Source organism: Bos indicus x Bos taurus, chromosome 14 (genome assembly GCF_003369695.1).
Source record: "Bos indicus x Bos taurus breed Angus x Brahman F1 hybrid chromosome 14, Bos_hybrid_MaternalHap_v2.0, whole genome shotgun sequence".
Classification (NCBI taxonomy): domain Eukaryota; kingdom Metazoa; phylum Chordata; class Mammalia; order Artiodactyla; family Bovidae; genus Bos; species Bos indicus x Bos taurus.
The window spans coordinates 26,151,762-26,177,502 of NC_040089.1; positions in this window are offsets into that span (position 1 = coordinate 26,151,762).

Sequence of the window (25,741 nt, forward strand, 5' to 3'; positions counted from 1 at the left end):
AAAGACCTTAAGAAATGTACCCACCTACATATCTGCCAGCTAGTGGCACAGTCAGGATTTAAACCCAGAACCTTGTGACTGAGGTCATTGTCTTTTCCTTCGATGACATGCTGCTACATTCCAAGAAAAATAAAAATGGGAAAGAGTTTTGTTTCTTTTCAAATGATTTCATGACACCAAATAAATTTGATAAATTGATGTCCACCAGACAAGAGCATCTTATAATCGAGATTCAGCCTGTTTCTTGTTATTGTGAATTTGTCGTGATGCCACAACAAGCTGTGGAGGAAGGGTGGGGGAGAGTGAAAGAGGGAGATTTGCCTTTCCTTGGTGAAAGACGGAGAAAGGGAGCCCTGAGTTTGAATTTCTACCTTTCAAAGAAGTTCTGTGCATCCTCAGCTGAATAGGAAGATTCATGCCCATCCCTACCCTGAGCTTTCTCCTCTCAGAACCTTTGCTTATGAGTTGCTTCTCCCCTTATATCCTCCCCACACTCTGGGCTTTGACTTGTGCTTCTGTGATCCATTGGACTGTGTTCTTCCACGATGGGGCCTGCACACTCAATAAAACTTCATTGAAAGACCAAGCTTCCCAAGGTGGATGTCCTGAGAACAGGTCCCATAAACCACAAGTGGTCCACACCTGACACGGCCGTAATGGTAAAGGCAGGACTGGGTGGAGGAGGAAGACTTGGAAGATAAGGCAGCACAGATTGAAAAGAAAGAAGCATTTTCCTACTTTGTTGAATTATTTTTAATCATACGGATTATTCAGTCAGAATTTCCAGTATCATAAAAGGAGGTCATGAAGTCTATACTTGCTTTATCAGACTGGGACATGGAAATTATTTCACCTCTCTGTGACTCAGTTTTTTCATCTGAAAAATGGATACCAGAAAAAATCATCTTACCTGTAAGAACTAGATAAGATCATGTATTAACACACTTAGGACACCATCTGGCAGACAGTAATCACTCAAAGGAAGTAGTTATTATCATTGTTATTATGCTGTTGTCTAAATTTCGACTACCTCTGGATCTATTTCACCAGCTTGTAGTGAGCATAACTTTAAGTATCTTTTCTGGATTTTAACTTCTAAGATTTTAAGCCTCTCAATATTCATACATTTCAAGTTAATCCAATATTACATTTAAAAATTTAGGCCTCTAATGTTTCCTTTCACTATAGCTTCAATATTTACATGGTAATTTTATGTGCATATTTATATGTATGTGTGAGTGGTGTGTAATGGAAAAGTTTGAACCAACTTAAATTTTGGAACATTCTAAAGCACCAATTCAAACCTTTGGAATATTAAAAATATTTTTGTTTCATTTTAAACTGATCCTGAAATAAGTTTGAAAGAAATTGAAGTAGTTTCAAAGAAATTTAAATGAGATGTGTTCTCAACAATATTCATTGCCATCCTGTGATATTTTGAAGTTCTAACTTATGATTCTTTAAAGTAAATAATGCTAAATCTAACCCCAAACCCAATGTCATAGGAAAAAGTAATTTCTGATATACTATCACTTTTCTATTATTCTTAAAATAAGATATTTTCAGCTTATCTATTTTCAAATAGTTCCTAAATAATAGTTTGCTTTGGATGATTGAATATAGGAATTTTGCTCATACAATAACTCCAAAGCATGACATTTTAAATCGCATACTCCCTTTACTCGTAATGTTTAAAGTGAATTTCATATCGTTACACAATTTATCATTTGGAGATGGAACAAGATATTTACATGGATTCCATCTGATATTCCAGCTGAAAAAGTATGGCCAAGGCTTATTAAAACCATGCATGCTTGATTATTGTGGCTGAAGAGCAATGGGGAGGAGAGGTCTTGAAGATACTTGAATATATACTTGCATATATTTCAGGGCATATGCATGAAAATCAAAGCCCAGGGATATGGGGTGGCATACAAGGCACTGAGCTTCCTTCCATATGGCTTTTACGGCTTTCTGTGAAGACACACTCTGTGGGCTCCCTGTTAAGGGTCAGCACCACTGACTCCTGCTTCCACACCCCCTGACTACCTTCCTTGTTAATCACCTCTACTGGCCCCTCCTCCTCCAGCTTTTCCAGAAACATGTCAGTCATCTATGGGATCCCATCTTTATGTCTGTCTAATTCTAAATATTTTCTGTGTCTTCACAACCACTCTTCTGGCTTCTACCACAGTGGCAGACTCCAAAACGCTGTCCCTTGTCTGTACATATGTCATGATCTTCACATCTGTACAGCCAAGGACCTACTGGATGTTTTGATTTAGGTAGCCCATGGATGAGTCACATCCCAACTGTGCAAAACAAGCATGTCTTTCTTTTGAAGTTCCATAGTGGTTCTGTATGCCCCATCTCGCTAATGATGCTAAATTACTCGGGACTCAGTTTCCTTGTGTATAAAACTTACAAAGCTGAATTTAGTGTTCTGTGGTCCTGTTAGTCTGTGAGGTAGGAATCAAACAATGAAACTCAGCAGTTCAACGAGCTGGTGAATGAAGCAGAAAGTATCTTTCAAAGGCAAGCAAATCTATGTCTACTGAACAGTACTTACATGAATAAAATTTAGATGAGCAGAAAGATGCTTGGAGGACAAAGAGCCAGAGATCTGTGAGATGCGTGTTGTGGAGGATGGGGCTTCAGGGAGTTTAGACACAGTGGAATAGAGCCTCCACCGGGGATGTTTAGGAAATAAATATTGATTATGTGGAACAAGACTGGGCAGGGCCTTGAAAGCTCGACTTGGATACAGAGTTAGGAGCTTGGATTTAATGTGACAGGCAACATTCCAAGCAGTCATAAAGGAGCAGTATGAGAAAGAGTGAGGAAACAGTGGGAAAAAAAGAGAGGGCACATTGGCAGGAGTATTGGTCTGGAGGCAGACTGCAGGCTTGGCCCTTCCGTCAGCCATTTACTACAGGGATGTCCTCCACGCTGCAGTTTCTTCTCTGCAAAATGGAGCAGAGTGAGGAGGAGGAGGAGCAAAGCCTGGGATGGTAATTAGCAGCCTCTGTTGTGGTTTCAGAGCCTGTGTGGTGTGGCCTGAGCAAGGGGGCCATGTGACTGAGCAGCAGTCACATCTAAGAGGCGCCCGGAAGGAGGCAACATCAAGCCTGAATGAAGGAAGAAGAAATGGAAAGTGGAAATTCCATTTTAATAGCTGGGAAAATTGAAGAATTGGTGAACCTCAGAGAAAAATGGGGCAATTGGGAAGAGGGCTTTGCCTGTTGATGGCATGGGCCCCCTGTTTGTCATCTGCCGGGGTCCTGCCCCGGCTGATCCAGGGTATTCGAAGTGGGGATGGCGTCGGTGACCTATTTATTTAAATATTTTATCAAAGATATAAAGAGTAATAGGATGAGGATAGCTCAGTAAGAAAATTCAGTGGAGAAAAGAAGCTGAGTAGCTTGGTTTACGCGGGAGACCAATAAAACTTCAAGACAAGAAGTTTGCACCACTTACGTAGGCCGCAGGCGTCCTTCCGTTCTCCCAAAGGAGAGGAGACACTGAGGCCTCCCCAGTCGGATCTTAGAAGCCCAGGCATAATTAGTAAGCATGGCGGGTTCCGCGCTCCAGATGGAGACTCAGCCAGAGTGAGAGAGAGAGAGCGACATGGGGAGACCAGTATTTTGAGAAACTGATCCCAATTCTTTATTTTCCAGAGTCTGTTTTTATACACTGAGATGTTATACAAAAGCCACGTGGGGACAGCAGTCCTGACTTTTATTAAAGTCAGGTGCTTCACACAAATGTATACAGAGGTCTTAGGGGTGTTACATCATCTTCTGGCCAGGGGGGGCCTGCTGATAATTTACGACCCTCTCCTTGTGACAACGGTCAGTCAACCAGGACACTTATTTCTCCAGGGGTGATTATTCTTAAAACAGATGCCACCCAAATAAAGTTACATTCCTATAGGGTGAGGGTGTAGTGGGTTTTAGTTAAGGAAAGAATTTACTTAGCCTAAGGTCTAACGTGATTAATATCAAAGGTTAATACTTATTTCTTCTATATATTCATTAATGTGTGTAAGGGCAGGGGATGTGGAGACTTAGCAACAAACATTGGCTCAACAAATGAAAAACCCTTCACCAATACGACTTCTAATCAGCCCATTATACTTATACTAATAGTTTTCTAACTTTTCTAAGGAACCTGTTTTTAGAAGGTTTAAAGCATCTCGTGCCTCTCACGGTTGGGAAGCTGTGAGCAATCACATGTGGCCGGACAAGCCTGTCAGGCAGGCTAGAGAACCTTCAGAGGAGTTTGTAGGTTAAAACACTCTTATCACGCCCAGGAATTATTATTAACTGGAGCTCTAAGTTAACTCCTTCTCCGAAAGAGGTGGTGGGGGACAGCCCCCCGTAAAGTCAGAGGTGTAGGTGAGCACAAAGTAGTAAAGTAGGCAGGCTCTGGTTATGAGGGTAGATGCTTGAGAATTTCCAGGGGGACTCCTGAGGCTCAATCCCTCCTTTGCGTATGTCAAGCCTCCTTCCTCATGACCTTTGCCACGGGCGGAGTACCTCAGTCTGGCCCCCAACAGTCATCCTCGTTTGCTAGATCATTATATCATGGGTCATTTTATCATTCTTTGCACAGGTCTTTGGGAAACTCACAGAAAATAATACGACTTTCTATTTTATATATTTTTATTATATGTAAACATATAAAAATGAATATTAAGAGCCCATATCAAAATTATAGGTTCAAAAGTAATAGAGAAGTAGAAGATGAAGGGGAATTAGCTTTACAGTTTGTATATCTTTTTTATAATACCATCAGAAAAAAACATGGGAATCAAAACATATTTTTAAATGTTCACAAAATTCAACAACAGAATCTGCCATGGTTAGCATCTGTCAAACAAACTTCAGATGGAAAGGCACAGATAGACAGTGTAGTCCTTTCTGGCTCTGTTCCCTGGAAATGATCTTTTCTTTCAAAGTTTACTTCAATTACCACCCTGAAAGCCCCAGTGAGGGAGGAAATAAGATGCTATTTCTCTTGCACACTGCTTGAATAATACTGTTTTTTAACTATTTGCATCATGACTAATTTTTTAAATATCAGAGAAAACTGCCCTGGGAGAGAGCAAAGACAAATAAGTCCAGTACATGAGCAGGCTGGCTCAGAGCACAAATGCTCTCCCATTCCAACCTAACCAAGTTGCCTACTCATTCTTGCTGCCTTCCCTCTGCTCCAGTGGAAGAAGCATCACCGCCACAAACAATCCAGTTCATCCACTGTGTTTGGATCCCATCTCCTCTCACTTTCTCAAGGACTTTCTTCTGCAGAAGAGTTAATCCTACTGTGTGCTTTGCTGTATTGGGGCTGGAACAGCTGCTCTGTCCCTGATAGGAGGTTTGTTGTTGTTGTTCAGTCGCTAAGTTGTGTCTGACTCTTTGAGACCCCCTGGACTGCAGCACACAAGGCTTCCCTGTCCTTCACTATCTCCCAGAGCTTGCTCAAACTCATGTCCATTCAGTCGGTGACACCATAAAACCATCTCATCCTCTGTCGTCCCCTTCTCCTCCTACCCTCATTCTTTCTCAGCATCACGGTCTTTTCCAATGAGTTGGTTCTTTCCATCAGGTGGCCAAAGGTTTGAAGCTTCAGGTTCAGCCTCAGTCCTTCCAATGAATATTCAGGGTTGATTTCCTTTAGTATTTAATGGCTTGATCGTCTTGTAGTCCAAGGGACACTCAAGGGTCTTCTCCAACATCACAATTAGAATGTATCAATTTTCTTTGGTGCTCAACCTTCTTTATGGTCCAACTCTCACATCCACACATGACTACTGGAAAAACCAAAGCTTTGACTAGATGGACCTTTGTAGGCAAATCGATGTCTCTGCTTTTTAATACACTGTCTAGGTATATCATAGCTTTCTTTTCAAGGAGCAAGTATCTTTTAATATCATGGCTGCAGTCACTGTCCACAAGGATTTTGGAGCCCAAGAAAATAAAGTCTGTCACTGTGTCCATTGTTTCCCCATCTATTTGCCATGAAGTGATGGGAACAGATGCCATGATCTTAGTTTTCGGAATGTTGAGTTTTAAATCAGCTTTTTCACTGTCCTCTTTCACCATCATCAAGAGGCTTTTTAATTCCTCTTCACTTTCTGCCATTAGAGTGGTATCAACTGCAATTGTGGTATCTACAGTTGTTGATATTTCTCCTGGCAATCTAGAACTGATAGAGGGTAACATATTTGAGCGTTCTCAGTCGCTCACTTATGTCTGACTCTTTGTGGCCCCATGAATTGTAGCCTGCCAGGTTCCTCTGTCTATGCAATTTTCCAAGTACAGATACTGGTTCAGGTTGCCATTTCCTCCTTTAGGGGATCTTCCCAACCCAAGGATTGCACCATGTCTCTTGCATCTCCTGCATTGACAGATGAATTCTTTAGCACTGAGCCACCTTCAACATGCTCATCCTCAATTAAATCAGCAGGACCACAACCAGATTTTTTTTGCTACTTCATTTTCACTAAAAAATGGAGCCAAGTCATTTTTTTTCTACTTGCATGATGAAATTATTTTCCAAATCATTCCCTACTGAATAATAAAGGCAGAATCATTTTGGAAGGTATACTAATTTCAAACTGATCTGTCAATGTAGCTAACATAAACATAGCCACTTGTAGGTATTAACTGCAGCTTCTTTACTTGAGAGCCAGATGCTACAAATAAAACAGTACAGATGGCAGCATGCCCATTCCATCTCAACAAAGCACAGACCATCCTTCCATCACCAAGTCACTGTGCTTTCCAAAGAGCTTTCTCCTTTCTCTTCTGAAAGAGAAAACTGGTAGCATTTCTCCCAGTTAATTCTCTTGTCTCCTCCTTTTAATTGGAAAAAGGATTTCAGATAATTCATAACAAAAATGTGACCTTGGTAAAAACAGAAGCCTTGGGCCATTGTTAAACACCGTGGGTTTTTTGAACAGTTACTATTATTTTCGTCCTCATAAAATTCCAACTCTGTCAAACAAGGAAGGTGGCATAAGCCAAAAAATACATACCCTACTACTTTTACTTTTATGATTTTAGAAACCATGGAACAACTGAAAAAAAACTGAAAGGCAGCCAAGTGGGAGAGAAAATGGGACTCTGTGTCTTTAAGCTAGGGAGAAAAATAAAACCCAATCATTCCAAATGTATTGCTTTAGTCATCTGGTTTCATTCTATTAATGACCTTTAACAACTGCAAAAATATTGTGAAAAGCTAATTTTGTTTGTACTGAGGTGGAGCAGAACAGTTTCTGGCTGTCATTCTAGGATGTGCTATAAAATAAAATTATCTTTCTGGGAGTCTGACAAAAACCTACTGTACAGATCCAGTTTATTTACAACATCTAGGAATGAAAAGAAAACAGAATTTTACAACACGCCAACATACAAAAAATGAATAGTACTTACACATTTGTGTGTGTGTGTGTGTGTGTTAGCAATACCACATCCAGATATCTCTCAAGATTAAAGATTTTTTAATAATATTTTATGGCACTCAACAAAAATTCTAAGCAGTGCAACTATTTCTCAATAAATATGAAAGCTGTGAAAATATGAGAAAGCATTGTTGAACATAGTATGTTTTGATTTACTGCTGGAGCTCTTAAGAAAGGCAGAATGGCCTCATTTCCTCATTTTGACAAGCCTTATGTTTCTATTAATTAAATAGAAATCTTGGGAAAGAGGTAGTGTCATCAGGGTTAATGTACTGACCTTATAGCCTTAGAGGCCAAGGTTAAAAATATACCAAGTAGCCATCAAAAAGAATAAATCTAGTCCCACTGGCCTTGTCCTTAAAGTCACTCATTCTCAGCTGCACTATCCAATTTTGTGAATGATTTGTGCACCCTGCATTAAGTGTCTGGGCCTGGAGAATGCAGGACCTTCATAATTCAGGGGTTTGATGAGCATCCTACGGCCATCAGAGGGATCACAGAATAGTGGATCTCAAAGCTGGAAGAGCCTTGCACCCAACAGGCCAAGGTTCCCTTCTGATAATTAAGTTCTCCTGACAATACACCTGCCATAAGGCCAACACTGATGTTTCATAACTTCTAAAAAGAGGGAATCCATTACCTTCTAAGGTAGCATGCAATTTTGAGAAAGCTTAATTTTCAGAAAGTTTTCAAAACATTGAACTGAGACATTTCTTCTTGACGGACCTCTTGGACCATAGAGATTCTCCTTTATATCATCATCCTTCATATATTTGAAAACAGGTAAAATTTGTCCAGGGGCTTCCCAGGTGACACTAGTGGTAAAGAACCCACCTGCCAATGTGGGAGATGCAAGAGACATAAGTCTGATCCCTGAGTCGGAAAGATCCCCTAGAGGAGGAAATGGCAACCTGCTCCAGTATTCTTGCCTGTGAAATCCCATAGACAAAGGAGCCTGGTCACATCGAGTCACATGACTGAACTGCTAAGCGTACAGCACACACAAAATTTGTCTAGTTGCATAACACACGCTTATGGTGAGACGTAAGCTCCACTCATTATCAGGGGTTTCCACTTGCTCATCCATAGATAGCAAGGATGAGGATGGACAGATAGATGATAGGTAGATAGACAGGTACACCTCTGTGGACATCTTGAAAACATCACCAAATCACAAAAAGACTACCTCACTTTCCTTGTCTGGACATCAAGATTTTGGTAACAAACAGTGCCATTTAGCAGACACATCATAGTGTTTACCCATCCTGAGCTTAGCCAAAATTGCTAAGTCTTTCACAACAATTCCTCCTAAGCCTATCTTCTGAATTTGCAAGAATTGTTTTTAGGACCTAACCCAAAACTTCACATCATATGTTTGAAGTTTGATATTATTCAGTTTGACCTATTTTGATGTGTTACATCTTGGACAGACCTACAAGGAAAGATACCCAGTCTTTCCAGACAGTCATTCATCTACATCATCCAACACCCTGTCAAAACCACCCAAAGCCTGGGTAAGGAAACCACACCTTCCTGCTCATACTTATGTAAGCGTTTTACCCTCTTGCCTTCAGTCAGATTGACTTTGGCTTCTTAACTGTAGCCTTAATGGAGGAAGTTTCAAACTTGCATTGAATGGTGCCAGATAAAAAGATGATGGGATCCAAATTCTCTATACGGGTGGGGAGAGGCAGTGATCTACAAACAATCTTCAAGTCAGTTGACATGGTTTTAAGATGGATGAAGTTTTATTTTAACCCTTCCTTTCTGGTTGCGTATTCTCATCCCACTCAAGTGATTAGATCCCAGCTCTTTCACAGCAGCAAAATGAATGGACTTCAGAGTAATGCATTTGCTTTTCATCTCCAAATATGTACAGTTTCATAATGGGCCATCTGTCATTTTGTGATTCCATGCAAGCAACAATGCCCTAAAGTTTTGTTGTCATAGCAACCACACCAAAGTCTTCAAAGCGAACTCTGAAGTCATTCCTAGTCTCAGATTCTGTGCAACCTGGGGTGGGAGTGGGGGCTGACATTTCAGAAAATTGAAGTTTCTAGTATGCATTACCTGTCTCCAATTAATGCTTAATCTAGCACACCTCGAGTTTTAATGAAATAGATTTATTTAGAAGAAGGAGAAGCAAAATTGTCTTCTGTAGCTGTGATTGATTTTATTTTAGGTTAGTTTTGTTAGAGAGAAGTTGTCTTGGTTTAAATTCCAGAGAGATATTCATATGTAGCAATCAAATCCTGCTTTTCACTTTGCTGAAGACCAATTTTAGAAGAGATAGGAAAAAAAATTCATCTCATTGTTCATATTCTTGTCTCCTATCTCATGGTATTCCAGCACATCTGTGCCACGGTAGAGCAGGATAAAGGGACCAAGAGTGTATTCTGTGAAGAGGAAGGAAAAAAGTACAGCCTTTAATCTTGATTTGCTTTATTTCTTTTTTGGGTGACTATCTCTTACTTATCTTTAACGTCTTTCCTGTCCCATAGGAATGGAAATGATTCATCTTCTTTCCCTCTTATTTGCAGTCTTTAACAGCTTGCACAGAAGCTGTGTCCTCGTGGCACTGAGTGACATTGTTTTATAGAGAAGTTAGGGCACATCTTTTCAGTCCTCATTCTACTGCTTAATGCCCTTCAGGCACTATACAATTTTTCATTCTTTCACTTTTTCAACTCTTTATTTTGTTTTGAGGTATAGCCTATTAAGAGTGTTGTGATAGTTTGAGGTGAATAGTCAAGGGACTCAGCCGTACTTATACACGTATCCATTGTCCCCCAAACTCCCCTCCCATCCAGGCTGCCACATAACCCTGAGCAGAGTTCCATGTCATTCTTTATTTTTAAAAAAGGTAACAAACTGAGATTTGATCAGTTTCAATTTCTTAATCAGGAAACAACATGGGTAACTGCAGTAGCAGGAGGAAAGGAAACAAGCTGTGAAGACAGTGGTTAGGGGCCATTGCAAAAATCTGGGCAAGCAGTAGAACAAGGGTGTAGGAATGAAGAGGGGGATACGGACCACAGGAACTATCTTAGAGTTTCCATCCATTCAGTCAATGGTATGGTAGACACTATCCAGGTTGTTATAAGAAAAGGAAGGCAAAAATGGATAAATACGATCCAAAACTGTAGATGTAGGAAATTGGCTCTGTCCTATGTGGGTGCATAAAATTGATACAACTATGGTAGGGTAATTTAGCAGTGTATATTTTTGAAGTATAAATATGTTTATTTTATTTTTATTATGCCTGTAATACACACTCATTATTCACTATATTGAGGTGAATTGTGTCTCACTAATCAAATGTAATTATTCTTAAATTTTGGCATACTTTCTTCTAGCTTTTCTCAGCTATATAACATAGTTGTTTATATATATATATATTCTATATTTATTTATACTTATAAGAGCTATGTAGAAGTATGCATTTATTTATACATTTACATATAAATTAATATACATGCATATTATATTTATATAAATATTTTATATATATAACCAAAAATATGGGATATACATATTTAAATCTGGATTGCATCCCTTAATATCATGGCATAAGCATTTTGTACATTAGCACAAATATTGTATGATCATCATTTTGAAGATTATATAATCATTCTTAATGTGATTGTACTCTAATTTCAATAAACTAGATGCTAAAAATTAAAGAAATGATATCTATTAGCTTTTCCACTTGAGTTATTTCCTTAAAATATATTCACCACGTAGAATTAATATTTCCAGCACATAAAAAGTTGTATCAAAAGCCATGGGTACCAATTTACACTTCACGCCAGCAATTTACGAGATCTTTTGGCATTTTTGTTTTGTGGTCCTATAGCTGAGGTGTGATTTACTGAGCATTAGAATGACATGCAAAACTAAATCCTTCTGGTGTCTGCACTTTCTCGTACTCTTTATCATGATTCACATATACTTTTTTTTTTCTAACACTTTTTTCAATCAGATCACCTAAAGAATAGAATAATCCTAGTATTTCATCTTCTAGGAGCTTCGTAAACATATTTGTGAAATTTCCTTCAAGCGTGAATAAGTAGGGTTGCTTTCCTGGTGAGAACTGACAGAGTTCTAATATGCTGGATCCTATATTATTTTAGACCAATTTAATCTTCATGAGTCTCAGAGATGATCGTAGCCCTTTCTTCTTTTTATGGCTGAAACTTTGGAGTATTCATTGGAACGAATGATGCCAAAGCTGAAGCTCCAATACTTTGGCTACCTGATGCAAAGAGTTAACTTGTCGGAAAAGATTCTGAAGCTGGGAAAGATTGAAGGCAAAAGGAAAAGGGGGCAGCAGAGGATGAGATGGTTAGACAGCATCACCAGCTCGGTGGACATGAATCTGAGCAAACTTTGAGAGATGGTGAAGGGCAGGGGACCTTGGCGTGCTGCAGTCCATGGGATCACAAAGAATTGGACACGACTTAGCAGCTGAGCAATGACAATATGCCATAGAGGAGGCTTCCCTGGTGGCTCAATAGTAAAAAAATCTGCCTTCCAATTCAAGAGATGCAGGAGACATGTGTTCAATCCCTGGATCAGGAAGATCCCCTGGAGAAAGAAGTGGCAACGACTCCAGTATTCTTGACTGGGAAATCCCATGGACACAGGAGCCTGGTGGGCTACAGTCCATGGGGTCTCAAAGAGTCAGACACAACTGAGTAACTAAACACCAACAATATGCTCTTTGCTTCATTTGTGCTATGAATGCTTCAATAGTCACTTCACTAAAATAGAAAAATATTTTCAGCCCAGTAACATCACAGTTTGCAGCCTAAAACACAGAAACATATTGACATTTGTCTTCAGTATATTTCAGAGATTTTTCTCGACACACCCCTGTTACTTGTATAAGCTATTTTCCCAGGTCTTAGGTAATAATCTTGGGAATCTGGACTAAAGTATCTTGTGAGAAAAGCCATATTTAAAAGTGTCTCTTTGACCAAGTTTGACTCCTTGACTGTCACCACCCATAGGTACATGCATCCCCTTGACTCTCCTAGAATATTCATGAAATAGATTCTGGAGGTGCTGCCCTCATATTCCTCTAAATAAACCTCATCATATTCAACACCATAGCAAGGACATTTGGGGTTCAGCTCCAAGACACCCACTGTGTGAGGCATGGACACCTAAAGAAATCTATGCAGTACAGAAGTGCACAGCGCATGTGGTAATAATGAAAGAAAATTTTTATGAAACTCTCATCATGTATCCTGGCTGGAAGGCTTCACCTGCATTTGATCATGTAATACTCACAACTTCTCACTGCTCACAGCGAACAATATGATAGCTCTGATCTATAAAAGGAAGAAACGAAGCTAAGACATGCTATACAGCTAGTCCAAAGAGAATGGCAGACCTAGGATTCAGACTCAGGTCTGTTGACTAGAGGCTATGCTCTTAACCTTCACATTGTGCTTGGAAGGTACTAAAGAGGATGCACTATGAGAAGAGTGAGAAATTGGTATTTCTTAGGGTAGCAATTCAGGCTTCCCTGGTGGCTCACAAGGTGAAGAATCTACCTGCAACGCAGAAGACCCAGGTTCAATCCCTGGGTAGGGAAGATCCCCTGAAGAAGGGAATGCTTGCTCACTCCAGTATGTTTGCCTGGAGAATTCCACGGACAGAGAAGCCTGATGGGCTACAGTCCATGCAGTCACAAAAAGTCAGACACACTGAGTGACTAAGCACACACACACATACACAGGGTAACAATCTGTGGGAGAGGTACAACTTAAAATGACCCTTAGAGGAGGTTCATTTGTTTCCTGAAGGGTGCCTCCCCAGAGGGTGAGAAAGAGCAAAGTTTGAAAGCTTACCCATTAGGAATTTCAAAATTTCATAGTGATTAAGTAACAAATTATTTTACCAAGAAAGATGATCATGTTATTTTCAAGGGCTTAAGGGGAATAAACATTCCCTAATCCTCATGGAGATCTGTAAAAGCTCCTCATTGTGAAGTTATTCAAGCCTATGTTTTAGCTCATCACATGGCTTGCAAATCTCTTTCTGTCCACATGGACATACTTCCTCTTTAAAGATGAAGATGTAAAACAAAAGGGTCTGTGGGACTTCCTGGATGTTCAGTGGTTAAGACTTTGACTTCCAAGGCAGGGGGTATAGGTTTCGTCCTTGGCCGGGGACCTAAGATCCCAAATGCCATGCAGACCCCCCAAAAAGCCAAGACATAAAACAGAAGCAATATCATAACAAATTCAATAAAGACTTTAAAAATAGTCCACATCAAAAAAGAAAAATCAAATAACATGGGAGAGTGTGTTCTAGAAGTCTCTATTTAAAGTACCTGAAGTGTTCAAGTGATGTAAATGGTGTGTTTCATGCTGGTGGCTCAGCAGTAAAGAATCCACCTGCAATTCAGGAGACTCAGGAGACATGAGTCTAATCCCTGGGTTGGGAAGATCCCCTGAAGGAGGGCGTGGCAACCCACTCCAGTATCCTTGCCTGGGAAATCCCATGGACAGAGGAGCCTGGCAGGCTACAGTCCATAGGGTTGCGAAGAGTTGGACACAGCTGAAGCAACTTTGCACACATCCACACCTGGGTTTATAAACGTGTCTCTATGTTTCATGCTTGTATGTTTGTATTTAATTATATGTGTGTGCAACTGAAAATACCATAAATAATTCTTTTTACATTCTTTTATATTAAGAGCATGGTTTACCAACGACAGAAATGATACAGGCGTTAGTCACTGGAAAAGGCATCTTTCTCCTTTGAAATCTATAACTGGAGTATGGAGTGATGAGCAAGACAAAACACCAGTTAACCCTTACACCTAGCTCTGCCTTGTAAAGGAGAAAAATAAGGGCTGCTGAACACATTCATCTCACTGCCTGAATTACTTGAAGAGGATAATCAGCTTAACACTATAAGGATGATGTTGAATGTGTGTTGATTTTTCTTTGGTATTGATTGGCTGCTTTGACATAGTATTCTCATTATCATGCACTAAGGAACCACCTGGTGCCATTGTCTATCTTAACTATTCACACATCAGGTGATCATTCTTTTCGTGGGTTTCTCCCTTCGTTGTCACCAATACATATGCCTAGAACTTAAGCCATGGCTTAGTGGTTTAAGTAACATAGTTCATATTTTAAAATATTGTTTGATAGACAAAAATCTTCTCGGAAATCCAATGGCAAATCTTTCTAAAGTGGTTTTGTTTTCCACATTTTTCTTAAGAAAAGTGCTATTTCTCCTTTTCAGTGACACTTTAGTCCCTTCCCAGGTAAAAGTACACATGTAAGTTGTAGGTGCATCACGGCTCACTTTATTTGCATTAATGTCTTTATGTAAATAATCAAAATGTGTGTATATGTTTATTGAATAGCAATTATAAAGAGAAGTATTATTGTCACAAAGAAGCACATGCTTACTTAGGGCTCTTGTGTCTACTTATCCACCTTTCTACCTGCATCAGGCAGGCAATATGTGGTCCCCAGGTAATTAGTAACAGTTCTGCCTGCACTTAGGACCCCTGAGGCCTAGACCTCCCTCTTGCAGCTCCAGCACCTGAATTACTCATGAAGAGAGTTTCTACAGACCTTGTAATGGTCCTGGTGAGCAGTGCCCCTCAAGTCAAAATCCTGCCAAAGACCAGTCCCAACCAACTCCTGACCTTCAATGTGGAAGTTCAAGAGCATCAGCCTTCTTTGCTTCTTTGTATGTATGTGTGCTCAGTCGCTTCAGTCATGTCTGACTCTTTGTGACGCTATGGACTGTAGCCTGCCAGGCTCCTCTGTCCATGGGATTCTCCAGGCAAGAATATTAGAATGGGTTGCCACACCCTTGTCCAGGGGATCTTCCCAACCCAAGGATCGAACTTTCATCTCTTATGTCTCCTACATTGGCAGGTGGGTTCTTTACCAGTAGCTCCACTTGGAAATAGTGCACATTTTATAAAAGGTTCAACTGTGCTGACTGCCCACAGTCTAGTAGAGAACATCCACACTTCAACTTGGCATTTTTCTTTCCACGAGCCAACAGAAGCCAAGCCCCTGGGCATCCTGAAAACCCCTGAGTATCCCCAACCCTAACTAAACTTGTAGGCTCAAAGTTAGTCTTTGCCTTCTCACCTGCCATCCAATGCCCTTGGGACTGAGCTTCTGAAGGCCACCATGAGCACAGACCTTCTATCCTTTCCCTGTGTAGCCACACTAATGCGAAGTTCGCAGATTCGCATCTCTCCCGATGCTTTGTAATTTGCCATGTTCACCTCCATGAGTAGCATCACTGCACTGCTTAGAGCTCGAATACCACATCGCTTTCCTTCTGCAAAAATCCACTTACTCAACTGACTGATGGTGAGTCCCCCACAGGCACCAAGAGCACCAGCTCATCAGCTTATGGCAGATACTCTCACATGGAAATTAGTCTCTAGCAGTTGTCAATTAGTCTCTAGAGTTGGACACAATTTGGTGATTAAACAGCAACAAACTTCCTCAACCAGAGAATGTGGCAGTTGCTTCTTCATAGAGAAGCCAGAGCTTGCCCTCTCTGGAGATAACAGACTTCAAGATTGAAAGAATGTCGAATTTAAAAACAGAACTGACAGATGAGTTACAGCTCAGAAATATCACTGTGCCTTCTAAACTAGGAGAAATACACTAGTTGTTGAGATATTTGATCTGAAATGGAAATATTTAAGAAAGGACTCATTGTTGGTGTACACTATGTTTATTATCACATGCTTTCTTCCAACATACAGCGGTCTGGTGACTGCTCTGAAAGAGTAAGTTTTCCCTGCAAAGGAAGAAGCTAGTTCTAAAGAAACAGTTCTATACCACACAGCCCTTCCCGCAAACACACATGCATGCTGTGGTTTTAGGTCTGTTAGGAATCAACCAGGACAATAAGATTTAGAATTTCAGGCAAGCTAATGCTATTGCTTCATTGCTTTATGTTGAAGACCAGTATAACCAAAGATTGGCTAATTTTTATTTTCATACAAAAAAATATGGGGCTCTGTGGTGACCTAAATGGGAAGGAAATAAAAAAAAAGAGGGGATATATGTATACATATGACTGATTCACTTTACTGTCAATTGTAAAGCAGAAACTAACACAACATTGTAAAGCCACTGTGCTGTAATAAAAAATGCTTTAAAAATGTGGGGCACCTTGGGCGTTTGTAGACATTTATGATTTTTCTTCTCTCAGGTAACCCAGAAACCGGATTTTTAAAAATTTTTAAATTTTTATTTTATATTGGAGTATACAGGGAGGCCTGGCGTGCTGCAACTCATGGGGTCGCAAAGAGTTGGACACAACTGAGCGACTGATCTGATCTGATAGCTGAAGAAATGGAGTGTTTTAGTACTCAGGCCTCTATCTTCCTCTACGTAACTTGCAGGCTTCCAGCCAGCCTATAGCTACTAAATAAGCAATGAAAAGAGGGTAAATTTTCATAGAAGGCTCCATCTTGGTCACAAGGACCATGGTAATCCTGAGACTTTCCTAATCTTTATTGTTCATCGGGTGCTTTTAGAGATCTAAGAGCCTCAAATGTGGGTTGCAAGGTAAAACACAAGAAAAAGTACCGAGTAGAAGGTGGTGGAAAGGCTGCTGCAATGAACTTGCTCTTCTTTCCTTAAAGCATAGCATCCTCTTCTCTTTTGTAGAACTTGGTCTTCGGGTTTCCCTGTAGCTCTGACCTGGTTTCTGCCTGCCCTTCTTGCATCAGATGACGAAGGCACCAGGGCAGAGATTCACTGGGGTTTTGCACATGATGGGCAGAGTGTGTTATGACATCAATGCAATTAGCTGCAGAGCAGAAGCCCAGGATTCAGGAAGCTATATCTTGAGATTTCATTCTGCTAAAACCTACCATCAGATATCAAGTCACCTATCATCTGGTTAATTTATATATTCATGTTGCTGAAACAAAACCATCTTCAGGGTTTATCTCTCCAACCAGACTTGCTCCCACCATCAAATCAATGTCAACATACAGAATGAAAACACACCCACCCCAACACAAAGCTTTCTTTCATTTGGCTTCGTAGCATTGATTTATTTCCCCTTTTTGCTCCCCACCTCCACTTTTCCTTAGATTCAAGAAGCAGCTTCATTTCCTGGTTATGTTTCTTATTTGCTGTGCAAATCAGTTATTCTCTCTGAATTTCAGTTTTCAGATGAGAAAAAATGAAAGAAAAAATGCTCGCTTCACAGAGCTCTTGGGGGAATCAAATTAGCGATTTCTACATTAAAGTACTTTAATGAAGGATATAGAAAGTATAAACACCTCCCACAACTGGGAGTACATTACTTCCTCAAATGTGTAGGCATCCTCTCTCCAGTCCAACATCAAAATACCCCTAATGAACCACATTTTTAGTAGCATCTGTGGGACCTAGGTGTATTCCCCAATAAATGAGCTGCCTGTTAGTATGTCCAATGGGGACTGAGTAGGTATTTTTCTGATACTCAGAATTTTAAAAAATTTCTACTTATTTTTATAAATCAAGCCTCTTCCCCAGAGCCAAGTTGAACATATTCAAAAGTGATTATTATGCCTTACATTCTGGGCTCCATCTTGACCAGCATAAGCCTTCACTTGGATTAGTAACAATGCCGTCAGAAAATTAAAAAAAAAAAAAAAAGAGGCTGGGAATCTGAAGAGGAATACTGTTGTTATGCTTTATAAAATGAAAAACTGGGTTTTGGATTGTAAAGAGTCAAACCCCTCCCCTGCCTGAGTTATCATGCCAGCCCATTGCTCCCTCTCGTTGCTATTAGCTTCTCATAATGTAAAACATTTCTTCATTTCCAGCAGATAATACTTTCAGTGAAAAGGTAATTTTTGAAGTCTATTACTTGCATTCTTAGAGAAGAGCACAATGTAGCATTTTGTTCTAATATGCCATTGAAATTGTTTGAGTAGGTACACCATAGAATCAAATACAAAATGTCAAAATGGTTTCCATTAACTATGCACATTTGCACTGCTTCCGTTAATGGCTATGTTTTTGTTCTTCTCCTTCATCTTTGCATCTATAAGATGAAACGATTCAATTGATGTAACTGAAAAGTACATTGAAAAGGTAGAGCGCAAATTACAAAAGCATCAAGCCACAATTTCACCCACGTACTTTATTTTATAATGAAGTTTAATAATGATAGAAACTGTCGCTAGATTTAAACATCAGTCATTTCAGCAATTGTAGTTAATGTGAATATCTCATACCGAGTAATGTTTTATAAAAACATGGCAAGGATTGTGTATTATATTGAACTGAAATGTCATAATGAAATCTTAACTAGATGCTATTATTGTAATATATATTATGTTAAGAGAAATTTACTTCAACTTGAAAAGATAAGTACTATGTTTCCTTCAATATCCTAACTTCAGATAAAATCGTTTTACTTGGAAGAAAGTTTTTTTTTTCCTTTCTAGACTTAGCATGAGCACAAATAAACACCTTCTACTTATTACAATAAGTGTTGTGTTGATGTATCTTGGTGGTAAATACACAATGAAAACATAATGATTTATTTTTCTTTGATGGAATAGTAATGCTTGAAAGAAATCTGTGGTTTTTATGCAGTATATGTTTTTCAAGCCCCTAAAGTATTTGGGTTGTCTCTTTATCTTGGGAGAGAAAAGATCTTCTTAGTGGCAAAACCCTGGACCCAAACCACACAACCTCGGCTACATGGGGCAGAGCCCAGGGCATTGAGAGGGCAGCTGGCCATGTCTGCCGAGTCATTAACAGCAGCTTTCTTGCTTTGCTTCCTGAAAGTATGGGTTCCTGCTGATGATGGCAAAACAGGCAAGGTAACCTCAGATGAAATCAGCGCCTGAAAACTCTCTCATTTTCCACTGCCCTCCCACTCTCCACCCCACTCATAGGAGCCTCTGTCCACATCAAAAGGGCTGAGCGAATCTCTGAGGGGACTAGGGAACGTTTCACAACCTCATACCCCCGTGATGAAGGGAGAAGCATGAGTTCAGTTTTCATCTGTGAGTATCATGTCCTCTCTTCCCTGGTCTGGTAGAAAGGATGAGATGAGAGGTCACTGGCTTCCCAAATGCTGAATCTGCCTGGAGTCCACAGCAGCTCAAGTGACCAGGAGGTAAGAGTCACTGGCCGCGGGGTCCTCGTACTTGGCACACACTTGGGTCAGTGTCACCACTGTCACCTTGCAAAGCTCTTTTCCCTATTAGTTCTGGTTCTCTGGAGTTCTCTGGCTCATGTGTGCATTTTCACATTTTAACAGTGATGCTACTTGATGAGCTCATTGGATTCCATGAATCATCCAGGACAATTAGTCCTTGCCACCAGATGGCAGCACAATACCATTCACGTATGGAAAGAGGAGGGGGCGATGGGTTTAAGGGACTTTGGATATGTACCATTCACTAAGCCACCCCCTGAAATTAGACACTATTTCCTTTGAATGTTCAGTACTGATACACTTAAGATAAAGAGATCTATAACCATGTTTTGTTTATCTATTGCTATGCAACAGAACAACTCAACACAGCCTACTGGCATTAAGGGATAATGAAGTAGTATTGATCACAAGTCTGTAGGTTAACTGCCCTCAGCTAGGTTTATCTTCTGCTTCAGAGGATGGAGCTGAGCTCTGATGTTGCACTCTCAGTTGGGGCGATGGCTGGGGCTGGAATATTCAAGATGGCCTCACCCTCCAGCGCGTCTTACCACTTGATTTATCACAGTTTGAATCTAGCACAAGCTTCCCTACAGCATGGCAACTGGCTTCCAAAAGATAGCTTTCCCACTGGGCACGATTGTTCAAGGGTTTATCCAGGCTCTGCTTGTATCTCACCTGCTCATGTTCTATTGGCCAAAACAAGTCAAGCGTCCAGCCTTATGGTCAGCATGAAAGGATTAGACTACCAGGAGGTAGGAGAATCAATGGGATGGGATGGTCTTACCATAGGTCCATAAAAGGATCCACAGCTCTGCCAGCACAAAGAATCAGAAATCTCCCCAAAACTGATTTGCATTAGAAATGTCATAAATTCATCTCTTCTTTTTTCAGTAAATCATAGATAAGACAAATAGTATTGACAAGCTTTAAAAATGTCAGAAAAGTAGACCATCTGGCTGCTCCCCACAATGCTTGCTAGAAGGGATAGTTCCTGGCTCTGGCCTAGGGAGGACAGAGCCCAAAACTCTGCTTTGAAGGGCACCCATTATTGGTCAAGCTAAAAGGGAACACTCGAGCTAAGTACACTTACAAAAGACGACATTATCAACCAGATGTAATTTCAACAGTTTACAAAGACAGACCTACCTGGCTGATGAAAGGAGGCTATTTGCAAAACCAATCCCTGTAGATAAATTTCCCTCAGGAAAACAAATTATAAAAGCAGAGGTTGCTTTATGAATACAAATTTGGAACAAGAAGAGCTGGATAGTCTTGCAGGATATTTCCATTAAGGCTGATGAATTGTCTTTCTACGCTCCACAAACATCTCTATTTTAAGAACTGACTCAGTTCCGTTGAATTACAGCAACACTGCCTCTTAATAAGACTAGAAAAACACTGATGTAACATTATTTTCACTAGCAAGGATTATGAACAGGATGAAAGTCAAAACTTTTTCTCAGCATTCCGTGTTACATAAAATCAATCGTTCATCCAAGATAATATTCATATTTATTATGCATGACCTGGAAAGCATTGTTGACATATACTGTTGATTCAGTAATGAGTGTAGTTCCATTTTTAATCTGATAATCCCTCTAGCTAACAGGTTGTCATAGCCAAATGATGCTTTTATAGTTAACATCTGACAATGACTGAACCTAAGGATGATATCCATCAACAGTTCTAAATTTGCTTCCCAGTATCAAGATCAAACTGAACAGCAAAGCCTTGTATCCTCTAAGATTGTCCATTAAATTCATTTACATATAAAGTTTATATCTTCTACAAGTGTAACTGATATACATTGCCATTATTCCTGAAATTTCAGTAAAATAGAAACAAAATTGGGGAAGAAACATTTACTGAGACTCTTCTGTATGAGTTAGTGTTTCTGTTTGGACATTAAGATGACATATACATAGTCTGATGGCCTTCCCAGTGGCTCAGTGATAAAGAATCCACCTGCCAATGCAGGAGACACAGGTTCAATCCCTGGGTCTGAACCTGGAAAAGAAAATGGCAACCCACTCCAGTATTCTTGCCTGGGAAATCCCATGGACAGAGGAGCCTGGTGGGCTACAGTCCATGGGGTCGAAAGAGTTGGACATGACTTAGCTACTAAACCACCACCACCACAGTACATAGTTTAAGAAATAAAATATGTGAATTTTACAGATAGCATTTCTTTATATGAATGCTGTAGGCCAAACTCTCAAAATCCAAATTTGATGAGGGGAATTCAATTTTTTCATGATGATTGTTCTTCCTCCTGTGACAGAATATTCTTCATTAAATTAAGCATGGGATTAAGTGATTCATTAGATGAGGATGGAAAAACAGTCAATCATATATATTCAAATATAATATACACATGAACATAGAAATATTCAACCATATCATACTGTAAAAGAGCCTTGTCTGTTTAAATATTAACTCTCTTATGTCAATATTAAAATGCCAGGTCTCAAAGGATTGTTATTCAAAACTCTTGCAAGAAATGTATTTATATGAGCATTTACTGATTATTTATCTTGACTGCAGTAAGTGGCTCTACATTTGGAATCACATTAACTATTTTCGACAGCAGTTCTCAAACTCACAACGAAACATCTCACAGTTGACTAGTTCGCCATCATCTCAAACTCAACATGTTGGGTTGAAATTAATCAACAATGTTCCTGATGTGCTCTGAGAAGTGTTAGGGGATTCTCAGAGCCACAAGAAGCTGCAGAGTCAAGAAGGATAGAACTCAAGACTCTGCCAGCTTCTTCAAGCAGAGAAATCTGGTTTATATGATGGTTTCTCCTCAAAACTTTGTAGATTTTGATAAAAGGGACTAAACGTTGAGTACATGGTAAGTTCTCAATAAACATTTATCCTTTGTTCCCTTCCCTAGCGATCCCACCCCAGGATCTGGTATAACTTGCCAAACTCTCCCATTTCTATCAGCATTAATATTTTTTCCCTAGTCTTACAGTCTTGAGACCTGAATTCCTCCTCAGTTATTCTTCCCTTCACTCCCAATAGCCAAGTTTTACTATTTCCCATGAATGATCTTTCATATGTCTCAAACACACCACTATCTCACCATTTCCTTCATACCATGTTCTAATCTTCTTGTGCTGAGGATCCTTCAATAGCTTGAAATCTGAATGCCTGCCCTTGATCTCTTCTTTCCATCTGGACAATGCTTCCAACTTCTGCAGCTCTCCCAGCTCCAGGTTATTTCCAGACTCGTCTACCACAAAGACTTGTAAAGCTGCCTACATGCACTTTTTCATGGAAAGTAACTTTTTAAAAATCTAAAGTCATGCCTACTTCAATGCTGTTGGGAAACTAACTTTTGTAAGGGACCTCCTAGGAGCTAAACTGGTAGGTGACCAGAAGTTATAGCTGACTATGTTCAAATGTTCAATGCATACCTTAGCATGGATTCCTTAAAGAATATTCTGAGATACTTCCCTCTTGAGATCTTCCTTTAAAAAAGCAAGGAAGAGAGACAGAAACCTTCCTTTGTCAAATAAGTTTGAGAATCCCACATGATGTATTATGCTGTGAGAGTAAAAATAGAGATTAACATATTAAAGTCTCTAGTGAGTATTACAGTTAAGAAACTTGCTTAGCTTTTTTTAACCTACTACTACACAAATTTCTACTACTCCATAAATCTCTGCTACTTTCAAGTATTAGTAGGGGTAGTGGATGGCTCAGACAATAAAGAATCTGCCTGCAATGCAAGAGGCCCAGGTTTGATCCCTGGGTCCAGATCCCTGGAGAAGGGACTGGCAAGCCTACTCCAGTATTCTTGCCTGGAAAATCCCCTGGACAGAGGAGGTTGGCGGGCTTCAGTTCATGGGGTCACAAAGAATCGGACACAATTGAGTGACTAACACTTTCACTTTTTCCGTATGCAGAGTAATAGGATACCTGTTTTGTTGAGGCACAAAAGACAGGACTAAGATCTTGGGAAAAGTAAGAAGGGGTAAATGTTAGCTCAGGATAAAAAGGGACTTTGCAACAGCAATGGCAGTGCAAAATTGTTCAGGCTTCTCTGAGAAATAGATGCCTGCTCCTTGTGCCTGGGGTTATTTATTTAGCTGGAGACTTACTAGGATATTTGAGAAGGCATTCAAGCATCTCCTGGGGTTCTTAGGCTATATGAATTCTAAGTTTACCCTCCAACCTTAGCCCTTATGACTCTGGACATTCTATTGCACGCAGAAGCAGACGTTTAAGAATTGATATTCATGACCAAATGCACTGGGGGCTTCCTCATCTTCACTCTTCATACATCTGTCCAAAGAAGAACATTTATCAAGATTTTGGTATTGGATTAAGTGTATTTTTTAATGTAGTAGACCAAGAAAATAACTCACTGGAATATATATAATTAGAGCAAAAAATTATGATCCTTCAGGAATTTTCTGGTGACCCAGTGTTTGGGACTCCAAGTTCTCACTGCCCAGGGCCTGGGTTCAATCCCTGATGGGGGAATTAAGACCTCAAAAGACATATGGTATGGCCAAAAAAATGACACTAGCTACCAAGGATGACAGAATAATTATATTCTGGGTAGTCTATCAATACCAGAAATAGCTTAAATTAGGAGGTAGAGTTACCCAACTTATTATTTATTATGCTTTATAATTTATATATACATTGCACATATTTTATATATATCAAGTGGTATATAATGGGCTTCCCTTGTGGCTCAGCTGGTAAAGAATCTGCCTGCAATGTGGGAGACCTGGGTTAGATCCCCGGGTTGGGAAGATCCCCTGGAGAAGAGAAAGGCTACCCACTCCAGTATTCTGGCCTGGAGAATTCCATGACTGTGTAGTCCATGGGGTTGCAAAGAGTCAGACAGGACTGAGTGCCTTTCACTTTCACTTAAATATTTAAAGATTTCCTTATGAGGTTTTGATGATCTGTTCAGCTGATGAATACTAGTTTTGTGGCCCCTTTACAATCAGCAAGTCATATCCCTAGCAATTTCTCCATCAAAATAAGATCTCTAAAACTTTCACCTTATCAGAATCCAAATTCATGATGTATTGAAATTAATGAACCATTCAATAGATGTTTGTTGATTATCTTCTCTTTGCTCCACTAATACAATTGTTTCCTGTGCTTATATTAAACATGTGTCTTTTGATATAACATAAAAATGTAACATTTCCTTTTAATAAAAAAAAGATTTTTGTATTGGAATATTCTTTGGAAGATAGCTTCAAATACCATGGGATTAAGACATTAAATGATATTGACTAAAAATGCTCTAGAAGCATATATAGATTCATGTCTTTAAAATAAAACACATGAAAAGCTCTCTCCCAGAGACAGAACCTATTAGGACACCATGGAAGAAAATTTAGAAGCTTCCATTGGGCACCCATGTCCAAGAGCAACCATTCTTTGAAAAGCTAAACCAAGCCCAGAGAGCTCTTGTCATTAATTAACTCTTTTTTTTTTTCTTTTTTTAGCTTTCTTAATTAACTCTTGAATATTCCAGGAGAGAGTCCCTTGGACTGAAAGGAGATCCAACCAGTCCATTCTGAAGGAGATCAGCCCTGGGATTTCTTTGGAAGGAATGATGCGAAAGCTGAAACTCCAGTACTTTGGCCACCTCATGCGAAGAGTTGACTCATTGGAAAAGACTCTGATGCTGAGAGGGATTGGGGGCAGGAGGAGAAGGGGAATGACAGAGGATAAGATGGCTGGATGGCATCACTGACTCGATGAACGTGAGTCTCAGTGAACTCCGGGAGTTGGTGATGGACAGGGAGGCCTGGCGTGCTGCAATTCATGGGGTCGCAAAGAGTCGGACACGACTAAGCGACTGATCTGGTCTGATCTGATTCCAGGAACCATCCTGCTTTTACATAAAGCTGCAATGAGTCCCATAAAACATCACCTTCATTATGAGACCAGAACTGAATTGTATTTTAAGACAGAAAACACAGCCTAAACCAGCATAGAATCCAAATTATTTTCACGCCACTGTAGCAAGTATTAAAAAAAAAATAGCCACACCCTTTTATAATATAGATTTGTGGAATGATGAAAACACTGCTATCATTTATAGTTTCC